Source organism: Manacus vitellinus, unplaced genomic scaffold (assembly GCF_001715985.3).
Source record: "Manacus vitellinus isolate BGI_N305 unplaced genomic scaffold, ASM171598v3 scaffold_39_pilon, whole genome shotgun sequence".
Lineage (NCBI taxonomy): Eukaryota > Metazoa > Chordata > Aves > Passeriformes > Pipridae > Manacus > Manacus vitellinus.
In genome coordinates this window covers 1,034,896-1,056,707 of record NW_021940534.1, presented here as the reverse complement: position 1 = coordinate 1,056,707, position 21,812 = coordinate 1,034,896, and the positions used below count along the sequence as shown (strand labels likewise).

The 21,812-nt window shown below is 39.3% G+C and overlaps 1 long non-coding RNA gene across 1 annotated transcript in view; it reads left to right on the top strand.

The window, feature by feature from the left end:
* The window catches only part of LOC108640605, a 142,280-nt gene that overhangs the window by 87,162 nt on the left and 33,306 nt on the right, over nucleotides 1-21,812 (top strand). The gene's annotated exons all lie outside the window — the stretch shown is intronic.

Here is a 21,812-nt window from a genome sequence, read left to right as displayed (position 1 = left end):
TGTTCTTTAAGGCTGTACCAGTTGAGGATCTAGTTGTGAAGGTGTCAATACCTGTGGAAGTTAACCCAAGATTGTTAAAGCCTGCACAAAGGCAAGCAAAAGTTGGTCTTCGTTCACAAACTTCCTGAGAAAACATGGACAAATTCTTTAGTTTCAGTATCAGTGGAAAGTAACTGCCCACACACCAATATCCTTCCATCTCTGGTAGAGAAGATAGTATGTCCAGAGTACTTTTTTTGCACAACTCTGATATACCCAGGGCTACACTGAGCTTTCTGTGCACATGAGGATCACCATGTTGTGCTGGTATTGTAGAGCAGCCAGTACTCTGAAGTGAAGGTAGTTACTTCACTTGCACACTGCAGTTAAAGCCAAAGACTTGGGCTTATATATAAGTGGTATCTTAGTACACATGCGGGCTTTAGTACCTCTGGGCTTCCAATTGCCCTCTTCTTTTCTTCCTTTGTAAGAGCATTGTGAAGATGAATATGGTGAAGACTGCATTGTGTTCAGGTTGGAGCCAGATGTGTAGTATAGGTAGAGTGTTAAAGGGGTGTCTTAAGGCAAGGACACAAAATATACAGAGGAATGACGCTGGAGTTACTTTATTCTCCAACTTACAGGACGTAAGAGCATAAACATAGCAAACACATCAAAATGTCAGGATCTGTCAGATCAAGAACTGTGTTAAACCTAGTTTTAGGGAAGCCATAGTAGCCTCCTGTCCCAGGGAGTGACTGACAGCTGATGACAAGAGAGGAGAGTGGAGTATGCTGTTGCTTCCCAGATCAGCCTCTCATGGTCCACATGTTAAGGATATCTGAGTCAGTGGTGGCTTCTGTGTTGAGTAGCCTTGGCTATGCTTTCCCTTTCTGTGAATTTGTAAGGTTATGTTTTGAACCTAGGTGAATTTTTAGGCTCTGCAGCTTCATACTGTTCAGGATTCCCAAACTGAATGCTGTGAGGGAGAAAGCAATTAGTTCCTGAAGTTAGTTTTGAACCTCCTACTTGCTAATTTCATTTTACCTGGGGACTAAGTTGACATCCCAGGAGAATCAGGAGTTGAACTGAGCCTTTTCTGCTCTGGTGGAGTGGTAGGAAAGGATGATGGATGTGAAGCTTTAAAGAAGGATTAACAAGCAGTTCACTAAAATTTCCTCAAAGTGAAATGAAACTGCTGGTCTTCTGTGGTGCTGTTGGTGTATTCCTAAGGAATAGGTTGGAGGCAGGTGCTCAGACCTGCCTTGCTTTTCTCTCTTAGCTTATTTACTGTGATTTTAATAGTAATTTGGATGTTGTGTGACCTTTATGTTCTGTACCTCCTTGAATTAGAGAAAGCAATAGAGAAGATGATATGTCATTTAAGCTGTAAGGCAGTCATCCTGGCCATTTTTTTCCTGAAAGAATTCGAGATTGTGTGGAAGAAACCATCATAAATTTAAAATATCCTGGGGACACACACTCAGCAACATATTAAAATATAGAACCATTAATCAGAACTGAACTATATTTTTTCTTGTTGCTTTTCTTTCACACACTTAAAACATTGCTTTTGAGTTCACATAAACTTTAGGTGGAGTAAAAACTAAAGAGGAATTGCTCAATGATGCTTTTGCTGCAAAATCATTGCACTGAGGACCTGATTGTACATATTCCAGCTGATGTGTCAAGGCTATGGAATAGAGTGTGAATTGCATAAATCTACCTGATTGCTTAGATGGAGTCACAGAAATACACAATGCAATATATATGATGTTAACTATTGTGGTAGGGTTGCAGAACTGGAAAAGGCTATGGCTTTGCTGAAGGTGAGCCTCTTTGAAAAGGTAAAATTTTATACTTTGAACGTGCTAACTACAGAATGCAGAGTACTACACTTTCAAGAGTAAAGACATTTAAAATTTTGTAGAAGCAAGCAATAAAAACCAAGCTCTTAGCTACAATTTTAGATCCAGATGAAGGAGAAGTATTTAATTATTATGATTCTCCTTGGCAGACAATACTTGGGAGACAGAATTTATACAGCTGGATAGAAGCTCGGTTTATTTTTTCTCTTGATTTTTGTTTTTGCTAAAAACAGTAGAGATCTTGGACTTAATAGCTGTTTCTGATTACAGAACCAACTATCCCATCTGCCTTCATTTTCCCTTCTGCATCTATATGCCTTATGAGGTACAAGGCAAGTCGTATGTAGCATATAATTTAAGGCTATTTCAGTTGAAGATGACTCCACTGTGCACATTCTTATGACATGGAAGAGCACGTAAAGGACTGCCAAGCCAGCTTTCTCACTTAGAGGAAACTGTTGGGCACCTTGTTCCTCACGTCCCCAGGAAATGGGCAAAGGTTTTCCCCCAAATCCCTTCTGGGTGGGCTGATGGAGACTGAACTCGTAGTACAGTATGAGCAGCTATTTAATGGAGAACCAAAAGAAGGAACCTCAAATGAAAAAGCTTTGCGATACTAGAACTGTGGGTGAAGTGTTTGCTCACTGTTTTAAGCCTTCAAATTGGGGTTGTGGTAGGGAGAAGGGCAAATCTACTGCTTTGCTTGCCTGTACAGGAAGGAGTGGCTGAGAAAAATGTGTTGAGAGAGTTTGGTAATGGAGAAAGTGAGTTGGACAATTTGATTAGGCTAAAGAGAATAAGGTTTATCCACTGATCATGTGGATGCATGTGAATATGTGGAGGTGGACTGTTTCTTGCCAGAGACTTTTATAAAATTGTAAAAACAGAGCAGTTTCGTTTTTTTTTTTTTTCTGTAGCAGGATATAGCTAGATTGTAAACTTTGGCAGGACTCTTAACATCTGAATGCTTCTTGAAACTCTGACAATGTTTTTGTAAAACTAATTCTGGAACTGGAATAAATGAGAGAGTTTTCTATATTCTCCCTCCTGTTAATTGGATGAAACAGTAAGTTTTATATTTTGTCCAGAAAGGGGTCAAAACAAATGAGGAATTGAGAGTGGAGGAGCCAAAGAGGCATAAGTAATGAGCCAATTTCTCAAACTGGCAATGACATACCAAGAGTTTGGAAAAAGTATGCTTGCAAGATTCCTTTATTATTATAACCTCTTGAACAGAATAATCCAGTCCAAACAGCTATAAACGCTTTCCAATAGAGAAGTTTATGACCTAGTTTCTGACTGAAACACAGTATCACAGTGTGTGGAAAGAACTTAAATGAAGATGCTGGTGGCAGTGCCTCTAGCACGGTGTATTAGACACTTGGTGTATGGCCCTTTGCAAATACTTGTTAATTGGAGTCAAGTGGAATGACTTTTAAACATTGGAGAGTGGTGTGTTTTGGGTTTTTTTTGTTTGTTTTGTTTGTTTTGGTTTGGTTTTGGGTTTTGTTTGTTTGGGTTTTTTTTGTTTTGTTTTGTTTTTGTTTTGTTTTGTTTTTTCAGGAGGTGTAGATACTTAAATGCCTGCGTTGGCATGTAGAATTTTCATAGAATGTCTGAATTTTTTCACAGAGGACTGTTCGGAAAAATGTTCATTTTAGGGTTATTTCAATGGGAGTTCAGCAATTATAGAATGCCTTTTTAGATCCTGTGTTTAGAGCAGTGAAAGAAAAAAGGGTGCATTTAGTCTGTTCACAATCATAAATCTGTTCTGGAGAGACAGGGATAACTTTGATTAGGCTTCATTCTGTTCATTGCCCTCCTGTGAGGAGAAGGGCAAGGAGTTGTGGGGAATGTGCTAGGATGAGGTGGGAACAAAAATGTTGAACTTGTGATTTGAGTATCCATTTCTCTTGAACTGAAGAAACACAGCCTGGCAGGAGGCATCAGAACAGGCCACATTTCAATTAGCTGCTCTGGTGAGAGGCCGGCAGACAGGGCATTTCTGTGCTGGGGGGCGAAACAACGCATAAGTAAACTAGATGAGCTGTTACAAGTTAGGGGATTTTGGTTTATCTCCTTTTTATTGCTCTTCCTGTGACTCACTGATGTCATCAAAGGCAAAGGAGCTGTGCTGATCTCCATCAGCTGCAGCTGTGGCCAACACCAACCATCCCTTTCTTCTGCTTTTTTGAGGACGTTCAGAGTGATTTTGAAATCACATATCATCAATGTCAAGAAGAATTTCTGAGTGCTGTTGAGTCTCTGGGTGTTGGTTAGCATAGAAAGAGCTATAGTTAAAATTTTTACAGTGTTTCAATTATAATTCCTTCATTGTTTCAGTTGCTTATAACTTCCTGAAATGCTCTTGTCTCAAGTTGAAATTTTCCAGACTTGGTCTTGGCCTGAGAGTGACCTTTTTTCCCCTATTCTTCTTTGTTTCTCTTTTCTCTGTGGTATTAAGTGAATATAGCTTGGGTGTTTCATTTATAATGAGAAGAAAGTAGTAGAAAAATACATTACAGCTATTACTTTAAAACACAGACATCATGAATAGCTCAAGCAGTGCAGCTGCTAAAGAAATGGTGGTGAAAATCATCAAAAGTACTTCTTGAATCTTACCAGCATCTGTGAGAGAGGGCACTCAGAGGTCTTAAACTTTCCATCATGCACATGTATTACATAATTATCATGCAGTTATTTTGGCTGATTGGTGATCAGCTGAATGAAGCAGTAGTCTTTGGTGAAAGAGTGAATCTGTTTTTCGGTGTTTGCCATGACCCTGGTGAGACAGGACTTGAAATTCAGGCAAGTGCTGTGCTGGGATGTGCAACAGGAGCCCTGTGGGGCACAACTCCTGTCTCACAGTTCAGGCTGAAAATGCTGAAGTTTTCAGAAACTCTTCTCCCAAGAAAGCTATTTCTTAACAAAAATTTTAAATAAACTTTTGACTAACTCTTCTCAAGCTGTAGGCTATAGTAGTTTAAACTAGAACTCAAATGTCTTAGGGGATGGAATTTAAACATGGCGCGGAAATGGTAAAAATAAATTGTCAAGTGCTTTCCTTTAAATTAATGCTGATATTGTGTCTGTTTATTAATTTATGTAAAGACTACTGATTATGGTGGTGATGTTGCTAAACAAAAAACTACGGGGTTTGACTTCTTGACTTGTAATATGCGTTTCAAGAAAAAAAAGGTCATGTGCTTGCCTGTTGGCTTGTGTACAGGCTCGCTTAAAGACTGTGGTTTCTGCCAAGGACAATCACTGTGAGTGTTTCTATAAAAAAATATAAGAAATTTTCATTTCTAGAGTTGGCTTCTCTTGGTCTCTTCTGTTCCATGGGAAATATCAATTCACATGCATTCATGAATCATCTTTGTTTCTGAATGGTTGTGTCTTTCCAGTGATACAGACAAGTGCCTGACTCTGAAAACTGCAGGGCAGCAGCAGAGAGAGGATGAGAACAGAACTGCCAGCAGATCTTGGCAGAGGTTCCCATTGTGCTCTCCAGCTCTGTAACATACGTTTTAAGTGAATTCCCTAACTCTGAACCTCCTGTGTAATAGCACAACTCTCTGATCTTGTAGAGGACTGTAAAACTTTCTCTGTTGCCTGTCACAAACTTACGTTGATCACCTGCAAGATTGTCCCTTGCAAGAGCTCAGGAATGATGTTCTGACACTGCTTTAGGAGCACTACCAGCTGCTAGGTAAAAGTAAGGTGCCTATGGAATAAGCCCAGCTTTTCATGTTGCTGCAGAATACTTATTTCTTGTTGGAGAATAGTACTATACACATGGTTTTCTTAAGATTTAAGGATCTCAGGATTTAAGGTTTGGTCAATAAGTACAACAATTTCATCACAACCACTTTCACCTCTAAAAATTAATAAAAATGTATCTGCTGCAACACAGAGTGATACAACTACCTTAAAGTTGCATTGATCTGTCATAAAAAGCAGAATCTAGTAAAGTTTCTAACTTTAAAGGAAACAGCTCTGTGTTGCCAGTTTGTCTTCAAAACAGGGGAAATTGTTTTCTTTAAATCAGAAACCAGATTTTGGTTCAACTTGCTGTTCTTTTGATGAGAAACTTGTCAAGTGTGCCATCTTTCTGACCTGTCCCTGAGTGAGTCACAAATGACCTAAGTATGTAAAGGACATCTGTCTAAAAAATTTGGGGGCTTGTTTTCTGGGAAAACCTTGAATTCTGAATTTTTTCAGGCCTCTTGATATGTGGTAAATTATTAAAGTGGAATTACTTGGAAGAGATACTGTAATAAACTTCAGATTCAGCAACTAAAATACACCTTTTTTAAAAGCTGGCCTTGCTGGTTCTAATGACGATGATCAATTCATGCTTTGTTATTGGCAGCAGGTAGTGAACCACTGCAAATGTTGTGGGTAAATGACAGTCAACATGCAAGCAGTTTTAGGTGAAACGAAATAATCAAAACTTCCTTGAAAATTACAAACTTCTGTTTCTGTCATGATTTCCTTGTTGTTTCAGTCTAAGTTTGCTCTCTTCCATGCTGTCTTTGGGCTTATACTTTCAGTTACATTTTTAAATGTCGAACTTTTGAAGGACAAGCATCTATTTCTACCACAGATATTAAAATGAAAACTCACTTATTGGCACATACAAAAATTTGGGGGTTTTGACCTTTTTGGCTCAACGTGTCTAAACTCTACACTTGGATGGATGAGTACTTTCAGGGTTACAGCTAGGTGTTGGTTTTTTAGCCAGATGTAGGATATTTAGGGTGGATTTCTAATAGGAGCATGGAACTAATTTTATCACTTTGACTTTCTCTTCAGTGGTTTCTGCATTGGTTTTTCCCTTGTAACCTACACTTTAATTCTAGGTATAAGTATTCTGCTAGTCAGAATGGGCTCTGGTGTTCGAAACTTTAGTAACAAAAGTGTTTCTGTCTTGGGGTATTTAAAAGCTGATCTTTAACCTGTTGAATCAAGTCAAATGGAGAGCGATAGCCTTAAATCACTTTTTTTTTTTTAATTTCAGCTAATTTATTATTAAATACTCGATGAGTGCTTTGGAAAAATTCAGTTTAACTTCTGAAATGCCAATTTAGTAGTCATCCTTGCTTTGTCACTTCCCCAGCCCCCGTGTACCTCCTCTTATATACATGCTCTATAAGTTAATGAAAGACCCACTATAGGCAGAGAAAGCTCCCTGAGAGAGCTGAAGCAACTCCCACACAGTAAATTCATGACTTGCTGAACACTGCTGCTGGTCTGCTGAAGGAGGGATCAAAATTGCATTTTTTTTTTTTTTTTTTTTTTTGTGCCTGGCTAATTGTGTGAATGCATCCCATGTGCCTGACCTCCCTCCTCCACCTTCCCAGGGCCCTCGAAAGTAACCATAATCCTCATGCCTCCTGTTTCCTTGCCAGAAAAACACATCAGCTCTTAGCTTGGAAAACATCCTGCTTTGCAGATGTGCTGTGTTTCAGGGAGGATGGCCCTCTCCTGGCTGTGAGCTCCTCAGATCAGCGGCATGACAGCATCTCTTCTCAGCCCTCTTGGAAATGATTAATTCTGGTTATGTTGCTGCTCTGTGTATACAGTCAGAGCAGTCTCTTTTCTTATTTCAGGGATCACTGTAGAAAGGCCGTGTTGCAGATCGTATATCGTTGGGTTTGGACATTCGGTACATATGGTGACTCATAGGTTTATTTTATAGTCAACTGAAAATTCAACTTGGAAGTTTAAGCTTGTTTGAGGATGCTCGCAATTCAAAGGGTTTTTTTTTTAAATAATTTTTTGGAAGTAACAATTAGTGCGTAGACCCTCTTGCAGGGAGAGGTTAAGCTGAAGTGGAAATACTTGTATTTTGCAAGCAGTCAAAGAGGATAGTGGCTTTATTGGGCTGTTGTGGGAGAGACAAGGGTATGTACCCTTATGTAACACTGTCTGGAGCAGACTGACTGGAAAAGCTGATCCTCTGCTGTGTGACCCAGCACTCGCAAGTGCTGCATTTGGCTGAGGAAGTGTTCAGTGTCTCTGTAAAAAGTAACAATCTGTCTGTGACTGTAAACTGTGAAAGGCAGCATGAGGTTTTCTGGTCAGGAATTCTTCAGGCACAGTCACCAGTGAGGTGGGAGACCTAAGGAGACTGGCAGTCTGGAGACCAAGAAGTAGGAATTTAGGCAGGATCAAAACAGGACTGATCAGGAATATTGTCTTGTCAGCAGTCTCACATTACTGTCATCCGATGTTGCATGCTTGATTCCCTCTGTCACCCACCCTAGACAGCCTTGCTTTACTTTCCCAGGGCAGAAGTATCGGCGTGAGAGATTTCTGTGTGCAATTGAATCTCTCTGGTTGGACCACCCTTGGGCAGGCAGACTACAGTCAGTCGGATCTATGTTGGTGGCAGTGCAGCTTCTCTGCCATCTGTAGGTTCAGATATGCTTGAGATTAGGCCTGTTTCAAGCTGTCTCTTTCATGGCTATACCCTTTGTCTGATCCCAAACATTAAGAGATTAGGTTTCTTGAAATATCAGCAATTGCTGTCCTCCCAGGCTTGAGCAAACCACTTAGCCCACAGATGTGGGAAGGCTTGAATAGGTTTTCAGCATGAAAGAAATGTTGAGTTCCCAAGATGTATAATTTATACAGAGGAATAGTTTTTCACCTGCAGAGTGTTGGTAAATGCTGCTTTTTGTACTGTGGTCAAGGGTGTGCACTGATAAGCTGGTGGAAAAAGGAATTTGCAGTGAAGGTAGGTGTTTATTCTGTGGAATGAATACAATAAAAATAGACATCAGACATGGAGAGTGCTGACTTCTCAGAGCTTTCCAAATGCACCTTTTAAACAAAGGTTTAAAACTTTCATCTTATTTAGTTTGGGGACTATGTTGCAGGTTTTGAATGTCGAATATTTCAAAATAGAGCCTTTGTCATAAGGAAATGTTGAGTACATACCACCCCAAGACCTATTAAAAATCCACAAATGGCAGGCAAAGTAGAGAGTTTTTGATTCTCATGCGGTACTTTCTGAGGAAGAGTGTGAAAATAAGCAAAAATGAGGTTTTGATGCTTTGGCAATCTATGATTTGGTCAAAGCTTTGAAAAAGGAGTATGAAACATAGCACACATGCTTTTTTTTGTTCAGAGGGGACCACTACCCAGCTTCATTGCTTTGTAATGGTAAACACTGAATTTCAGTACATCTAAACACTGCTACCATAAAGAAAAAAGACCATGCTCCGGGCCCTGTATCTGAAACCAGTTCCAGGGCTTGAGGGCATGGGTCCTTCCTTCAGTGCTGATCTCCTGGTGTGGGGCTGGGTACTCCCTTGGTTTTATGCTCTGAGCCAGGACCTAGACTTAGGTGTGTCATAATTCCCCTAACATGGCATAAAATGTTGTCTTTTTTAGTAGACTCTGTTCATAACACTGTAGTATCTACTCTGAGTACAGTGATGCAGTCTTCTGTTTATTCATAGAATCACAGAATAGTTTGGGTTGGAAGAAACCTGTAGAGATCTTCTAGTCCAACCTCCCTGCCATGGGCAGCGTCATCTTTCACTAGATCAGGTTGCACGGATCTCTGTACAACCTGAATTTGAACCTTTCATAGGACAAAGATTAGAGTGTATTAGGTCTTTTGCGTATTCTCTGCATTAAGGGAATAATTTACATTATCACATATAGTTCCTTTGAATTTTACTGAAATGAAAAGAATATTTATAATGTAAATATTGGTAGAATGGACATGAACATTTTACACATATAGGTTGTCTAGTTAACATGCAAGGCATATTTTCCTCTTAGAAAAATGTTTTTGGTGAAGTTCTACTTTTTCAGTCCACAGACGTGTAACAAACAGTTCTGTTGATTTCTCTGTGATGAGTTCAAATTTTTACATATAAAAATATGTAAAATCTGACCTATAGCTATGCAAAAGGTATACATTATGTTCTTATTTTAAATATCTCAAACTTTCAGAAATTGCTATTTTAAATCCACTTCATTTTTTTTTAATCTGCAAATCCTTCCACGTGATTTACTTTAAATTTTAAGACAGCTGTGATTGCCTTCTCCTGCTTGCAGCTGTTCCCATTTTCTTGAAATTTAGACTTATTGAAGCAGCTGGTCTAGACATCGTTGGTTTAATTCAAGAGGAACTTTCTCAGTAATCTGTCAGTGTTAACCATAGACAATGTGTAAGTGCACACATAGCTATAGTATCTGATACACACGTTTAGAGGTGACTTCATCATGTGGTTTGCTCTACAAAGCCAAGAAGGAGAAGGCTGTTTTTGCAGGAAGATCTGACCAAATGCAATTACCTAAAACTCCAATTCCACTAACAGCTTGTAGCTGGCTGCCTGGGGAGGTTAAGCCAAGCAAAGCAAGGACTGAATTGCAGCAGTTTACATTTTTGTGCACTTGAAATTCCCCATGTTTAACTTTACAAGTGGACTGGAAACCTTAAACTTGCACTAGAAGGGATGATCTCCAAACCTTGTTGTCTGACATGGGATTCTTGAACTTAAGGAATAGCTTTTATTAAGTCCCTGAAATTCAACCCGTACATTAGGAGCCTGGGATTCCCTGGGGATGCTGGTACAGGGCAATGTTGTATGAACTGGATTCTTGGCTGGAATGCCTTTTGTGTATTTTCACAGGAGGGATGGGGATGCAAGGAATCTAACTCCAAACAAGTCAGTCTTCTTGAGAAGAAAAATGTTTATTGAAGTTGGCTTTAATATAGGTGCCATGGCAGGAGAAGTGCAGTGCTATTTAAGAATAACATTGAGCGTGGTGCTGCGTAGCTTCTCTTACATCTGTAAGGTTGCTCTCGATGTGCTGTGCATTGCTGCAGCCAAGGTCAGATGGGGGTCATGGTGTGTGCATGTGTGTCTACAAACTGTCTTTGCTGCTATATAGTAGAAGCATCTGTGAGCTGTGAGCTTTGTCATTATCACATAATGATTTGAAATACCACTAGGCTTAAAAAAAGTACACACTTTCTCATAGCATCATCTGTTCAAGTGTGTAATGGATATTCTTAACTGCAACAGGAAAGCATATACAGTAATTAAAACACAGAGCAGAAAAATTAGCCAAATTTGGCACAAATGCCTGAGAAAGTGTCTGCTTTAGCTGTAGATATAAATGAAGCAATAGCCAAAATTACTTTCAAAGGCTTTAATTACATCTGTTTTAATTTAGCATGTAAAATGCAGGATATTATTTTTAATATAAATTTAATTCATGGTTAATCTGCAGATTGCAATATCCTTCCAGTAGAAATGATGTACTTGGAGTAGAATAACTGAAAACTTTCGAACTGTTTGGTTAGTGTGTTGCAGGGTGTGCTGTGCAGAACCACATGTTCTCTGTATATGTGCAGCTGCTGCTGGTGGATCATTTAAGAAAAAAACCCCAACACTCTTGATTTTAATGTAAGTGCATTATTATACAATAAGCTGTTCATAGTGCAAATATGTAAACCAGTCATCAAAATGTAATGTTTTTGTCCATAGTATTTTTTTTCTGAAGCGCACGCAGCGGGCATGGAATGTAGTCCTTCTCAATCTATTCTAGACCTTACTGCTTGTAAACAAAAAAAATTACGTGCTTGAAGATAGCCGGTGTTTTTTCACTAATTATGCTATTCCAAATGAGAAAGGGTCCTTGTGTGTGCATGCATAGTTAGTTCACATATTCTGTACTGTCCAATGGCTGATGGTGTCATGTGCCAGTAAAGAGCAAGCTCAAAATGCTCCTGATGAGAGAGTGCAGGTTCCAGGTCCATAGAAAGGACTTTAAGAGTGATATTTGAAAAATTAGGGCTGCCGTGTAAATTAGCAGGTTCAAACTGTCTAGATACAAAGGATTTGGGAAGATTATCTGAATGAATTTCAAAGACAACTGGTCACTGTATTGAATCAGTTGTGAAACAAATAGTGAGTTGGGCAAGAGAAGCAGGAAGAAAAGGTCATCTGTTGTCCTCTGTCTCAAACACTCGGAGGAAGGGCAGTCAGACATCAAACTCAGTGAGCCTCTGTTTTAGTCTACACATAAATGCATACACCAATGAATAAAGTAATAGATTTCAAAATATAAACTGTGCATATCTGAATAAAAGAAACATGAATGAGAAACTGTATCTGGGTAATAGAGTCATGGGTCTCAAATAGTTTAGTTACATAAATGTGGAAGTTGGGCCAGATAAATTGGAAAGCCCTATTTTGTCAAAATTACTCAATTGATAGAAGGAGGAAACTGAGGTTCATGAAGTGTAACTTGGTTTTAGGAGACTAATGTATATTTTCTTGTGAAATCTCACTTGAAACATCATTTTAATTGAATAGTTTGTGAAAGCTGGCACACTGGCTGAAATTGAAAACTGGCAAAAATAAAAAGAAGAAAATCCTCTCAAACCCAGAAACAGATGGCAACAACAATATACGAGGTTAGGGAATGATATCAAGTGGTCACTGTAATGATTTTCTCATCTTATTTTAATATATTTTAATGTAGGGATGCATAGTGGCAAACTCTGACATCTCTTCCACTTCACTGTATTTTCTCCTGTGCACAAGGATAATCAGCTCTTCACAAACAGCTTATCCTCTTGCTGTGAGCAGGATCTGAGACTATCTGGTGTTGCGTTTTGTCAGAGGAGTGGCTGCACCACTGGTTTCAGGATCCTCTCTCTGAAGAGGGTTTGGTCCATTTTGTGTGTGGGCAATGCTCCTGACAGGAGAACCACATTTTAAATGCCTTCTGCAAAACTTTGCTCAGTCAATCAGTGACATGGTGCCAGAAGTCTTCCCTCCACGAATAACAGGTTCTGTAAAGCTGAGTTTCTCATTTAATTACTTCATATATTTGCCAAACTATCTGTTTAAGTACGTAACAAACTCTCTCCAAAATACCAGGATACTTCTGGTAAAGTCCTGAGCATGTGGCAGTGCTGTCCCTTGATGCTTCTTTTGTCTCATGATGTATCTGTTAGAGTAGGAACAAAGTGACAAGGATGAATTGGTTTGACTTGCACCCTCTCAGTATTTTACTAGTTGCAGGTAACGTCAGTGTGATAGCAGGCAATCATTGCTGTGCTGGGTCTTCAGAAACATTAGTCAAAATGCAGTCATGTTGCCGCTAGATACCATCTACTACAGTGGCCTAAACTTGGCTTTTTTCACTGTTGTCTGCCTGAATGTAAGTGACAGCAAACTTTTCTCCTGCGGTCCACAAAGCAAAGAGGACACTGCTCTGAAAAATAGAGAAGGTTCAGTGGGTTTGCTGGTAGTTCTTTCCCTTGTTTTCTGAAGACGCTTGCTCCCACTGATTTACTTTACTTTGTTTAATTATGAAACCAAGGAAATATTGGATGCATGCTGCAATTTTTCTTTTGTATCTTGGGAACTTTGGGTTCATTTTTATTAGATGATGAAGATCTAGAAATCTGGAAGTCTGTATTATTTGGGAAAGATGGACAGTGACAGTAGGAAAACATGTTAGAATCACTCTCTAGCTGTCAAACACATCTTTGACTTAAAACTAGTTACTAGGTCTAATAGTAAAAGCCACCTGCCTTTTCATACTCTAATGCCTACATCCTTAATAGCTTGCCTTAGTCTAGCCCCTGGAAACTCAAAGCCATTGTAATACTACTGCAGCCTCCGGCAGGATCCTCAACAAGCCACAGATTGGAGAATATACCCAGACAATAATTTTAAAGCCAGTTTTCTCCAAAAGCTGACAAACAAACCCCATGTTGTATCTGAAAGTACCCAGAAAAAAATTGTTGCCTAGAGAGGACTCAAAGGAATCATCAAATACTATTAAAAAAACCTCTGACAAAACAAACACTCCTCCCAGATAAACACTCTGCAGTTGTTGTCCCCCCGCGCTCCCCAAAAAAGGAAGAGATTAGGAATTTTAAAGTACTAGGAGACACAGAAAGAAATAATCTGCTGGCTAGAAGTTTTGACCACTGCCAGTGGACTTATAAGTGCTTTGTGCTGTTTACAAATGCCCCAAGGCTTGGCTGCCTGGTATGCAGGGAATACCTCTGCTTAAATAGGAAGGGGTATGACTCCTTCCCATTTTTCAGGCCAAAGGATCCTAAACTTTCAGTTGCCAAATATATTACCTCACTGTGTGATATACTAAACTTTTTTTCTGTAATAGCATGCACTATGAATTTCTTGCAACCTTCTCATTTAATAGCCTTAGAACTTAAAGTACCCTCATAGAATAAAACAAAATGTTACTAGCACACCTCTTTCTTCTCCCTCCTCCCCTCGTTACCTTGAAAGGATGATATGCCATTGCTGTGAAAGCATGATGAAAAATATGGAATAATCTCTTGCGATAATGGAATATTTCCTATTAAATACAGCTTGATCCTCACACTTGAAGGTTTCATTGTGATGTTGTTATTATCTTTACCTTGCTTTACATATTGTTGCATTTTCACCTGCTGTACACACAGCACAACCCCCTCCTCAAGGCTTTTTTAGTAAAAACAAGTAACTTCACAATGATTATCAGCTATGTCCTATAGTTATACTTATGTTGAATTATAGTTATACTTATGTTGAATGTTCTGTGTATTTATTTAAGAATCATAATCTCTTATCATAATGATATTATTATGGAAACATGTTCCCGAGCACACAAGAAATGCTGAGGCAATCTTGCTTGAATTTTTCATTTCTGAATCATCAGGGCATTCTGTTAGTGAGAAAGAAGTTGCTGTTGCTACCTAAACTGAGAATAGTTTGTTGATGTTAATGATCTCTTAGAGCATAGACTATAAACAGAAAGAAATCTGAAATAGAAATCTTCTGACTGTATAATCCAAGAAATAACCAATGCCTAGTTACAATAACTATTGAGGCTCCTGTTTTAGAGCTCTTGTGGCTGTGGTGGTATGTTGTTATTTTGACTTAGTACATTGTTTTAGAGATGCTTATCTACCCTTCTGCAGAGGTGGAAGCCTGCTTTATGTAAGCTAACACAACTGCTTCATTGTCCATTGCCCTTGCTTGAATTTTGTCTTTGAACTTATCCCATTTCCTTTGTGTTTAAAGCCACCAAATGCAAAGGTGATAGGGTTGATCTCCAGTGTCAGGTACCTCTGTTGCTAGAGCAGGTAAAAAACTGATGGTTGCAAGATTTGAGGGAGCTTCCTCCCCATAATACCCTTTACCAAAAATACCTTCATGGAGATATTTAAAAGATGTGTAGATGTGGCACTTAGGACACGGTTTAGTCATGGACTTGGCAGTCTGGGCTAATGATCTTAAACTTAAACTTTTCCAAACTAAATGGTTGATTCTGAACTTTTGGATCAGAATGTCCCTGAAAGGGCAGGGAGATGTTGATGATGTGTCAGTGTGGTGTTCGGTGGTAGTAGTCTCTAACTGCTGCTTTCCTGCATTTACCTTATTGTATAAATATTAGTTAAGATCATGGTTGGCATAATTCCCATTGCCTTCTGCATGCCATTATTACAGTAAGCTCTGCCTTTGCTATGTGCCTTATGTCAGCTCAAGATCACAGCAGAGCTAAATTCAGGTGACCAAAATGACAAACTTTGGATGTTGCTAGCCCTTCCTTTCCCCTGGGGAGACTTTCTTTTCAGCCAGAAAATCCCTCTGTGAAACCTCTCCTTCATACAGTTGCTCCCAGCGCAGCACAATAAACCCAAACCAGTGTTTTAAAGTTCAGAGCAGCATTATATTCAGCCTGCTGTTGGGCGGGCAGCTGCACAGAGCAAGGATGAGCAGCGTCAGGGGAATAACCACATGGGTCTTCTGCATTGGTACTGCCTGGGCTCAGCTATGACTGTCTTCAGCATTTGCTCATAGGAATACAATATTCTGAAACTTGTTAGTTGTCCTGAAAGAAAAGAACACAAACAAATCACAGCTGCACTGCATGTTTGGAAAATCACGGAAGTGCCAACACTTTATGAGTACATTTCTTTTCATTCCATTTTAATTTTTTCCCCCTCAAAAAACTTAGAAAATATTGATATAGGGATGAGCAAACAGGTTTAACTGAAATAAGAAGCAGTCCATGCTTTTCACACGTTTTAAGCTGAATGTGAGATTTATGCTATTGGGCCTTGTTGTCTTGGAATAGTTAGAAACAGGAATTGAAATTTTCTTTCTCATTCTTTCTGAAATACTTCAACATTTTCTTTTTATTTATTATTTTGTAATAGAAAGTCTTAAGCCTGATCGTTTGCCTCAATTTTCTAGTGTAGTCAGAAGAACGTCAGATTGTTCTCCTGGTTTTAACTACTTTATTAAGTTTTGTAAACTATAGATTTCCTTATTTGGTTTTAGAATAGGCTATCTTTGGTCAAGTAACGCAATTCAGAAATGGATCATAAACACAAAGCATCCTGTTGGAACCAGTATTTCATATTTACTCTGCTTAATTCAGTGCTTTTTTGTTGTATAGACAAAGTGTTAGAAAGCAATTAAATGGTTAAACTTACATAAGAAGCTTAAACTTTTTTTTTTTAGTTTCATTTAGAAAAGAGAATAATTACAATAATTTGATAGGTTAAATCACAAACGTAAAGTGATAGAAAGTGCTGTCAAGTCAGAAAGGTATTGTTTAAGGAATGGAAAGAAGGGAAATAGAGGATTTATCTTTCCATTATATCATTCATTAGGTCAGTTTTGGTTTTTTCCTTGTGTTTTGGGAACTTCTTTCTCAGTATATATGAAACCTGTTTAGTTGGTGAGGGGAAGCATAATTTTTATAAAATTATCATCTCTGTCTGTAAAGGGATATTCTGGCTTTGTTCCATTTACTTTTTCTCATCTGTTGAGTCTGCTGAGCACAGACAAACACAGGCGAGACATGCAGCCTTTACTTGCAGTAACTCTGTCAGTGCAGGTCGCTCGCTTATTCCGTATTTGTCTGTTCATTTCTCTTAGAGCTCATTAATCTGTCAGCATGACACAATCCTTCCAATGAGATTGTGCCAAATGTTACAGTAGCACACCAGCAGAAACCTGCATGCCATTTTTTTTTTCCAGTGATTAAGTAAGACCATTTTCCTGTCATGCAGTATGCCCAGTGCATTCAAAATTTACCAGTGGTTTGTTTTTTAAAGAGGAAATAGCATAGCCATTCATCAGTATTTACTGAAAACTTAGTTCAGGCTTTACATACTCACTGCCTGACCCTCTACCCTGCAGCCCTTTGCTCTTAAGCAGAAGGGTAATAGTGACAAGAGCATGGGATAAGCCTGACTGGGAGGGAGAGCTCAGCATGCAGGACTCCAGTGGTATTTAAGACTGAGCTTCAGAGCTGCTCAAGAATTACTGCTGCTTTTGACTGTTTGGCCTGGCAGACTGTCAGAGCTATTAACTTCAGAATAACATGTCCTTAAAGAAAATGCAGTGGCTGGGGAGGAGGGGAGGGAAGGGACTTTTTTCCATTTCTTAAAATAATGTCTTACTAACTTAACTTATGGAAAGAGAAAAGGCTTCTGCTTGAAGTATAGTGCTTCCATAATTCCAGGTGATGTATAAAAATAGCTGTGAATGTGGAGCATCCAGGAGAACCTCGGGATCCAGCTTTGGCTTCTCGAAGTTTTCAAGGCCTCATAATGTTGCAGAAGGAGCTTGCTTTGTGCTAGCCTTTGCAGCCATGTCCCTGGTCTGGATCCCTTCAGATCATACTGTTGTTCCCCCCCCCCCCCCCCCCCCCCCCCCCCCCCCAATTCCAATGTATGTGTTGTTCTTTTGTTCATATGCTGTTTATTAGAAACAAAATTTAAAAATAACCCTCTTCCTGTGCTGCATAAAATACTATGCTTACCTGTAAGTATCTGGAGCTTCAGTTTCATATGCTGTATTTTTTGTGAGCATATGTTCAGAAATTATTTATGCAGAGTGTTTTGATTACTTGTAAATCTCTCCATCTTGCTTTGAAAGCACCCTAGCATCATTTAAATGGTCATTTTGGATGGCAGTGACATTTATTAACATGGAATCTGAAATGCAAGCAATATTTCCTTGCAATTGAGATAGGCAGATCAAAAAAGTCCTTTATTAATGTCAGGATTTACCTCAAAACAAGCAGCTGTTTGATTTCAGCTGAAAGTGTGTAATGTTTTGGTCACCTCTTGCCTGTCATTGACAGAATTTTTGGACTTCTGCCAAAGAAACAGACTACAGTTGAATGTATGAAGAAGAATACAGTAAAAAAAATCCACGAAAACAACAACCCAGCAAAACCAAAGTAGGCTTTTATGAGTCTTATTCTTTGCTATTTATGCTGCCTGTCCTCTCCTTTTTATCTAAGCAATGATTTTGTTAGGTTTATATTAAAAATACTTTTTCTTCCTTCTCTTTTCCATTTCTGTGGTTTTATCTGCATGCTCTGCTGTCTCCCAGGAGTGCTCTTGTTCTCTTGTGCACTTTTTCTGTTCTTTCATTAACATGGATTTTCTTTTCCACATCATGCTCAGAGCCACAGTTTCTTCCTCTCTTAAAATCCATTTTTATTTTTTTTTTTATTTTCCTTGTTTCTTCTCACATGCTACATCTTTCATTTTTCATGCATTCGTTCTTCTTTGTGTCCTTCTCTCCTCACATGCCTTGATTGGCTTCTCCTCTTCACTGTACTTTTCCAAAATAGTCAACCTGCTAAAAAAAACCAAACCCAAAACAACACCCAAACCTGAGGCATCCTACTGATCAGGTACTTCAGGTTCTTAACAAAGTGGGAATGGCTGTACATATGTAAAGTCTTTGACTGCAAACCTGAGTGAGTATAATTACAGAAATCTTTCTTGTCAGACTTCTACATGCACAAAATCTTAAGCCCCTGGGAATAGTTTAACAGCAGAGAATCAATATATTAGAGGATTGTCACCTGTGCTGTTAGCTATAGCTGTTCCTGTGTCAGCATTTCCATTATAAATTTTGGCTTTCAAGGGTTTATAACTCTGCCATTAAAATTCACTGCTGACTGAAACTTGGCATACAAGGCCTAAGCCTGGAGCAAACTCCCCCCCTTCCCTTAAAAATAACTTTAAGCCAAAGGAATGCAATGAAAACCATTAGTCTAATGATTAGAAAGGCAGCACTACTGCTATCAAAAAACTACTTAACTTACTTATGTGTCAGTCTTCAGTGTGGACTTATACTTCAGGTATTTTGGAATAGGGGATTGAGTGGACAAATTAAAAAATTAAGAAAACAAAACACCTCCTTGATAACGCTTTCATGATATCTCTTGGAATGTGTTTCCGTAGGTCATTTATTTCACAGCTCTATGGCTGCAAAATAAAAATTTTATACATTAAACCAAGTGAATGTGCATCATCATGTGCATTAAGAAAAATGAAAGAACATTGTTATAGATATCAGGAGACTGAAGAGACCAGGCTCTTGGGTGCAGGATGCTGAATGCTTCAAGCCTGCTCTAGTTGGACCAAGAAGGATGGGGTGCCCCTGGGGGAGCTGCAGGCAGGGGGAGTATTTGTCTGCTCTCCCTGAAGGAGTGTTTTCAGCTGGTGACCTGCAGCAGACAGACTGCCTTGCTCATCTGTCATCACCCAGGAGATGCCTCATTTCTGGGCAGATGAAGTTGAGACAAGCAGGATCCTGTTCTTAATGAGGTAATTTAGGTCACCCAAGCAACTACCCGATGTGGGGCAAATTTCTCCTGTGGAATTGCCCATGGGCAAGTATCTATCTGCACAGCCAGCTGCCAGAGCACTTGATATTAATTGGCACCTTTTCTTGTTGTCCTTGCGGGGAGGCCTTAATGGGAAGATAACCCTTCCTCCTTCCAGAAGTAGATGGCAGGATTCACACTGCTGCTGTGTTTAGGAGTTAAACATGTAGCTGTTCTTGACTAAGCTCTATCCGTGTGGATTGTCTTGCATATCTCACCAATTGTGATGCCACACGTGAAGCAAAAAATGTGAATAGAAAAAGTATTGGGACGGAAAAAGATTTAGGAAAAAAAGTATTTGGTGACAAATATGTTTTGATCTGTCATAGTAATTTGCCTTTAAAGATATACTAAATAATACACATCTTGGAAGTTTAAAGGGTCAAATATTTGACACCCAGCACATGTAACAGTTGATTACACATACAAAGTGTTGCTTTCAATAAGTACAAAGAAAAAAACTGACCAACAGAATTACCTGGGTTTCCTCTTATGGCATTGAATTCTGGCAATTAACAAAGAACAGTGAATTTGTGTTTTGAGTCTGAAGATGCCTTTCGCTTATGAGAACAAACCATGTTAGTAGTGATTCTGTCAATGGTTTGTCACTTGGCCTTTTGGTAGCTTTTTTTAGTGGAAAGGGGCTTTTAGGAGGAAGATCTGGTGCTTACTCTGTCAGAAGCCGGCTATGTGAATGCCAGTCACAAAACCAGCAGGGCCAGCCACCGACTCACTTATTCCACCTCTGCCAGGCTGAAGGCAGGGTGAGCAAGATGACTGGTGAGTCAGCTGGGTGGTGAGTGAGTGATTGAGAAGGTTTGGAGCATCTGCTCTTCTCTGTCTGAGCCCAGAGGGAACCGTTGGAGGCTTCCTTCCTCCTCTGGAGTATGTGCCCAAACAACACTGCTGGTTTTTGGGTGCCTTATCTGACTGCTGTGCAGTCAGCCTGCTGAGGAGCCACACGAGAAGCATGTGTGTATGTCACTGGTTTCTGGCAAGGCAGTGCCAGAGTATGTGTGTGTGCTACTGAACTTTTGGCGTGGTGGAGAGGTCTTGGCGGCTGGCATGCCTCCAGAGGGGCTTGCCAGCACTTGTTCAGTAGCTGTCCTTCAGGGAGCAGTTATGAATAAACAGCTGGATAAATTGCTTATTTTTTTCCTGTCTCTGAATGCTGATACTGTAACACATACCCTCAGATTGGCCTAGCTAATATTAGAAAATGATTGGGTAAAAGGATGAGAAGATTTACTAATGCTTTTTTAAATGACATCAAACATATTTTTGTAAGAAGGGGAATTGCTTTCCTACTGTTCATATTGTTTTCTGTTTTAGAGTGGGTGTCTATGATATAACCCAGAACTACTTCTCTCAAGGGGTCTTTTCCTTCTTTCTTCTCCAACAAGCAAGTGTTTGAAGATATGATCTCTCCCCTCTTGCTGTGTTGGTGTCTTTGGGGGGTGCATGCATGTGAGAGGGGGAAAAATCAAGCTTGCCAGCAGAATCTTATTTTATCACATGATTTAAATCAGAGGCGTTTTCAATAAGAATTTATAGAAGCTGGTTCGAATCATTATAAATAAAAGAACTGAGATTCTGCTCTGGTAGTATAACTTAAAATAATAATGACCACGATTCTTTATTCTTTCCAGTGTCAGAGGAACTGCTCAGCCTTATGGCCAGGCTTCCTGTCTCTTCTGAAGGCTTGTTCAGGAAATGGCAAAGTGCACAAAAAAGGTCTTTGTCATTGAAAAGGTTTATTATTGTGCAGTTGAAGTACAGCTGTTACATATTTCCTTACTTAAATTTGGACCCTTCCTGAAGTTTCAGGCCTCTAATTATTCTGCCCAGGCCACTGGTCTATAGTCTATATTTAGCATATTGCTGAAGTTTTCTGGTCATCCAAAGACTGAAAAGCCTTTCTGTCAAACCCTGCTCCACCAATATTAGCTATGAATTTTCTGTTGGAGTATATAATATGAAATGTGACTACTGGAGGGTTTTATAGAGGAGTTTGAATGCACAAGCTGTGTCACTCTTTTAATATTTTGCCAGTTTCTGCAGGTTCTGAGAACAATAACGCAGGCACTCCCCCTCTCAAAAAAAAAAAAAACCTACAAAAACAAACAATGAGAAGAAATAAACAAAACCAAACAAACCTGCAAAAAACCGCCCATCAAAATACAAGCAACAAAATGCTACCCCCACAGAAGTCAGGGAAAACATGCCTTCTTAACTGGGGGTTGAGTTATGTAATTATTGTAT